Here is a 6000-nt window from a genome sequence, read left to right on the forward strand (position 1 = left end):
CCCTTTATCAGACAAGAGACATATCATCAGGACATTTGTCCCAGAATAAACCAAAAATAGTCTAATTATCAGGACATTTGCCCAAGTACAACACAAGTGTTGCAGTATTTTGAGCTTTAGGACATCTGTCCCACCATAAGCCAAACATGGTCTCATCATTGAGAAATTTGCACCACACAAGTCACAGACCTCTGCAAGCAATCAACCAAGCCAGTGCTGTACAGCGTAATGCTCCACAGTCCAGTTCAGTAGATAAGGGTAGACCATTCAGACCCAGTCCCCTCTTCATAACTGCCCACATCCCTGATGAACTGTTGACCACTGGCCTGGTGTTCAGGCCTTAGATGCCACTCGGATTTAATCAGAAATGTAACAGAAAGTTTTCCTCACCGATTTCTCGCCGTCCTGAGTCCTCGTTCTGAACCGATCCCGCTCGAAGCGCTTGAAGCTTCGCTGAACCGACTCCGTGATTTGCGCTGGACTCGCTGCTGCTTCAGCTCAAGGACGCTGGACTGCAAGTCAACGCAGAGACCAATCCGACCAGTTCTGCTTTCATTTCGACGTGGACCGCCCCCGCAGCTCGCATTTTGGTCGCTCGGTCTTGTGCTCTGGTCTGAGTGCAGAAACGCGCCCCATCCCTCCCTTCACCTCTCTCTCTCTCTCTCTCTCTCTCTCTCTCTCTCTCTCTCTCTCTCTCTCTCTCTCTCACACTCTCTCACTCTCTCACTCTCTCTCTTTCACCCTCGCTCGCGCTCTCTTCTTCCGCACTGGCAGAGAGAAGCAGCTGGCTCTCCGCGGACACTCGGTCACCTGCTTTCGGTTCTTGGTGGAAAGTTGACACGCAGAGCCGCGCTGGTGGGCTGCTGGTGGGCTGCTGGTGGGCTGCTGCTGCTGCTGTCTGTGAATGCCCTTCCCGATCGAGCCGGTGAGGAACTTCCATGCTCCACTAAAACATTTTCCCCGCTTTTCTCAGGTTGGGTCCTAAAGCCCGCCATGTTCCCCCCTCCATTTCTGAGGCGTGGGGTAGGAGGGCTCACCGGCTGCTGCAGCCCAGCTTCTCCTACATCCTAAAGCTGCCTGGTCTTTCCCCTTAACATACTTATATAATGGAGCTGAAATGCTTTGAACCTCAAACACTGTCGTGTCTTCACTGACACGAAAATCCTGTCTGGAAAAAGGGCCCGGTTACACCTGGTCCCTGCAGGTGACTGGTATCTGGAATGTATCCTGATAAGATTTTAGCCGTGTGCTTTTACAGTGGGTAGACAAATGCACCTCCAGATACTGAAATCTGATTGCTGTATGTGCCGGGCTGTCAATGACAGGGTTGTGGGTTCGATTCCCAGGCTCGGCAAGCTGCCACTGTTGGGCCCTTGAGCAAGGCCCTATACCCTCTCTGCTCCCCGGGCGCTGGAGTTGGTGTGTGTGTGTGTGTACTCACTGCCCCTAGGTCACTAGTGTGTGTGTGTGTTTACTACCACAGATGGGTTAAATGCGGAGGACACATTTCATTATAGTGTACAGTGACAAATACGTGCAAGTCTGGCTGGTGTTTAGGTTGTACTGGGAGGGGTTTCGATGCTTGAATGTGGAAAGACGGATGTGTTTCAGAGCACCTTCTGAAGTGGGTTGAGTGATCAGATTGGTTAATATGTGTCTTGGCTCAATTACCCCTCCCCCCAGCTGTAAAGTCACCCAACTGCTTTAAAGCAGCAATATGTAACATTTTTACCTTAAATAAGCAGCTTGAAAATGATTGTGATGCTCCACTGACTGTACTGGCATAGTGCCTCTGTCGCTCCCAGTCCAGCCTTGGAACGCTACTAACTGCAATATGCAACTCTGGTGAAGCAGGCAGGACAACACTTGCAAGAACTGCATAACACTGCAATATAACCTAAGTCATATTTGGGTAAAATCCTGCAGTATTACTCTACCACCTCAGTTCACATGATTCTGTCATTTTCCATGACGGTTCTGTATCTCTCAGCACGTCCAGAAATGCATGTTTAGGTCGTGTCCTTTAGCGTGGCTCAAAGTGTGAAAAAAAACTGTAGGGGGAGCTCAGGAGCAAGAAATACCAATTCTCGCATATTGCTGCTTTAACATTCATCCATGTGTTCAGCCCACAGCTTGTGCCGGCCGGCTCTAATGAATGACCTGTATGCCCATGATCTGGACTCGGTGGACTGTATTTTGGGCTAGGAGACGCTGATGTTCTTACAGAAGATCAGAAACTTCAAAGGGCCATATCTTCTGGGACAGAGGTTTAATCCAGGATCATCTGCTGTAGTTGCTTAGCAATGGCTCCTGTCCGATGTGTACACATGTGTTCATGCGCTCACACGTGCTCTCGCAGCCAGATTTGCTCTCACAATAGGCTTTCTCTCCTCCTGCACCCTTGCAGGCTTCTTCTGGTTTACTTTGACGTGACTCATGAGAATAATTTACACCACTGCTTTTAATACTCTGTTCACACAACCACTGCTTCAGCCAGAGAGAGAGGGAGAGAGAGGGAGGCAGGCAGAGAGAGATGCCACTAAGAATGCTGTCAGAAACATCAAAAGTAGCTGCCCGGCCCAGCGCTTTTGGAGAAACGCACTGACGGCTTCAGATCTCTCTGCTGGGCATTGGGAGTTGCGAAAGCACAGGGGTTTGGCGCTGTGGTGAGGTTATTATGCTTCATCCCAGAGCACACTGACCGCCTAGCTGAGGCAAGAATTTCTAAAACCAGACCTGCATCCATGCAAGAGACATCTGCATTGCAGAGCATGTGCTAGCTGAATGCTATTAGCATACAGAAAGCACTCAATTCTGCATGCTTCAGAATGAACAGCATTCACGACATGCCACTAATCTATTGTGTTCCAAACATACAAGCTCTGACTTACAACATGTATGATTAGACGTGGATTATGATGGCTGGAGGGGGTCGAGCACAAGGTCAGGCTTATGAAAAGGACATTAGGCTAGATGGATTTACTAGGCTATGTGTAAGGTAAGTGTACTTTTACAGATGAAGGCAGGTTCAAGGTCAGAGTTCCCATAGAGTAAAAATGTACTCTATTGTAAAAAAAAACAAAAAACACCATGGTGCGTTTCCATTGGTCCAAAATGACCTGGAATAAGATCTTGAAGAGATGCCTTAGAGATATCGTAGCCTACAGCAAAAATGTACCCATTGCTATATCTGCTGTAGACATGCCTATTCACCTTCTACCGAAGTGCTGTAGTACTCTCTAGAACAAGATTTTCCAGTTGAGCAATTCCAGTTTAGATACTCCCACTTTAGATTATGTACACTATATGGACAAAAGTATTGGGACACCTGCTCATTCATTGTTTCTTCTAAATCATTTGTATTAAAAAAAAGAGTTTACCCTGCTTTTGCTGAAGTAACTGTCTCTACTGTCCACAGAAGAAGGCCTTCTACTAGATTGCTGTGGGGATCTGATTGCATTCAGCGACCAGAGCCTTAGTGAGTTCAGGGTGTTGGATGATCACCACCCCATCGCATCCCCAACTCCCCAAGTACGTCATCCCAAAAGTACTGGATGAAGCATCATCCATCATTTCAGAGAACACAGTTCCACTGCTCCACAGCTCAATGCTGGGGGCTTTATACCCCTCCAACCTATTCTATTGGCAGTATTTCCCTACAAGGACTAGACAAGCTGTGTATTTGTGCATTTGCACATCTGTGGACATATAGTTTATCTTAAAGGGACATTCTAGTCCAAATGAAAAATCCAATCAGCGCTACGTCTGATGTAGACATGCCGACTTATTGTGACGCTTATTGTGGGTATTGCAGCGAGAGAACATTGGTGAAGTAAACTGTGAAAATAGTCAAATCAGGAAATCTGTTAAACCAATGCTGTGCTACAGGATATGACATAGCATGACAAGAAAGATATGAAATGCTAGTTTGAAGAGCTTGTTTTTCTTTCTCCTATAAAGGGACTATTTTAGAGGTTTTCTGGTTGCAATACTACTGACAACATTTATTCATAATTTGATAAGAGGCAAGTTCCACAATGCTGTACGTTATGAAAAGTGTAGTATCTGTGAAGTATCCTTAATGTAAATTACAGCAAGTCTCTTAATTTTCTTATTACAGGAATTCCAGGAGTCTTAATACAGTCCTTTCTACTTCAAAGGCATCAAAGATACATCAGCAATAAATAGAACAGATAGGTGGACAGATGGCAAAAAAGAGAGGCAGAAGCAGAAGAATATAGGATGTGGAGAAAATGCTCCAGGGCACCGACGCCGTCTGTGTCACACATTCCGCCTCTGATTGGATCTCCTGAGGATAATCAGTCAGGTTTAGCCTCTCCGTAGTCCTGGAGTGAGAGGAAAAGCACAGCAAGTGGAACTAACGACCCCTCACCGGCACTAACGAGAGCCTGTCTTCCGCTCTCCTCCCCACAGGAGCACACCCCAGCAGGCCCAGGAACCTACACGACTCAGGGGGAGGGCAGCATGTGTGTGTGTGACAGAAAGAATCGTGATACTGCTGACTCAGCACGTCCCCGTCATGTTGAGAAACACCACAACAACTTGCCATTTCAAATCTTACAGCATCAGACACCAGAGGAAGGAAGCTAGAGGTGTTGCCAAATAAACACTGCAGTCTACTCGATATATAGGCTCGGCTGCAGGGTGCTGCACTAGTCAATATTTCAGATGCCCTGAGGTAAAGGCCCAGATTCACCGGCCGCTGTCAAAACGGTGCTAAATTATTACACATGAGCAATGCAATCGAAGTGTGCTGCACTCAAACTAGAGCTGTTTTAAACGATACTGGGGGAAAAGTCACATTGCAATATTGTCCCAATTGAAGATTCAAGATTCAAAATTGAAGTTCTTTAGTGTATAAATAAGTGTCTGAGTATTTGAAAAATGCCTAGATGTCCTTTACCAAGTCTTTTTAATTTACCACCCTTTTATTTCACACAACGAACGATTTTCCCTTTATGGAGGGCTGGTGGAATAAAAACAACAAGCTCTGGTTTACGGAACTACAACGGCTCACATCAGCCACATACAATAGCATAGTGTTTTTTTTAACACTGTAATTATTCCCGAGTCTCACTGGATTGTGTTGTGTCCTCTCAGCAGAATGTGTGGTGTTAGCAAGCTGAACAGGTTAGCTTTTAGTCTAGCACCCACTTGCTTCCTTGGGCCTGGCTTTCTCAAGTCTTAGAAAATAAGCCAGTGCTTTCTCTTCTGATGTGAGTTTAGCTCCAGTTTGGTTCAGCCGAGGAAGTTCTAATTGTTCTTGAGGGAGCCGATGACGGAGAGAAGCGTTAGCATTAGCGTTAGCTTTTAGCCTAATGTGATACTCATTTGCTTAGTCCAGATTTTGGTTTGTTGCATGAGTTTGAACTCCCCTTCTGCGAATACCGGCACAAGAAAAGCTGTAGTCACAGAAAAGGTAAAGCCCATGCCCACCTGGAACCCACCTGGAACCCACCTAGTCCATGTTTTTCCATTAGCATGTTGGCTGGGTTGTTCAACAATCTAGGGGACTTAATGTCCCTTTGGTCGAGGCCTAAGAAGGTCTATCAGCATTGTACATGTCCTCCTCTGTGCTTCATAAGGCTTTTTGATTAAACACAGTCCTCACTACAGTCCACACATCTTCTACAGTGGACGGATCTTCCTTCCCCACATGTTTCACGACTCAGTCCCACAAGTTCTCAAAGCTTCATAAATCTGATAATCGTGTTAATTATGGCATCACCTGAACGTCCTCACTCCTCAAACCACTCCATTACTTGGCATTCGGCTCGGTCTTGTTGACAGATGGAGTAGATTTTTTTGTGGTTCTTCAGGGACAAAAAAGATCCTTTCAACACATCCAGCAACAGCTGCTCGTCATCAAATTCACATTAGTGGACACTTGATGTGACGTTTGTTGGATTGAGTGACTAAACGGATTCACCTGAACACCCAAAAGAACATTCAGCGATTGGTTAGATGCTAGAGCATACA

At 46.1% G+C, this 6000-nt stretch overlaps 1 protein-coding gene and 1 long non-coding RNA gene across 4 annotated transcripts in view; one reads left to right on the forward strand and one right to left on the reverse strand.

Moving 5' to 3' along the window:
• Window positions 1-643, reverse strand: part of camkk1a (calcium/calmodulin-dependent protein kinase kinase 1, alpha a) — a 118122-nt gene extending 117479 nt beyond the window's left edge. For all 3 annotated transcript variants that reach the window (XM_072667538.1, XM_072667620.1, XM_072667460.1), the window contains exon 1: window positions 391-643. The gene's annotated coding sequence lies outside the window, so the exon portion shown is untranslated. The remainder of the gene's footprint in view (window positions 1-390) is intronic.
• A 77-nt stretch (window positions 644-720) lies between these two features.
• LOC140544252 (uncharacterized) lies at window positions 721-5792 on the forward strand. The gene is made up of 3 exons (XR_011978234.1): window positions 721-925; window positions 3419-3531; window positions 4121-5792. It is a non-coding gene; the product is annotated as an uncharacterized lncRNA (long non-coding RNA).
• The last annotated feature ends 208 nt before the right edge of the window (window positions 5793-6000 follow it).

This window comes from Salminus brasiliensis, chromosome 1 (genome assembly GCF_030463535.1).
Source record: "Salminus brasiliensis chromosome 1, fSalBra1.hap2, whole genome shotgun sequence".
Classification (NCBI taxonomy): domain Eukaryota; kingdom Metazoa; phylum Chordata; class Actinopteri; order Characiformes; family Bryconidae; genus Salminus; species Salminus brasiliensis.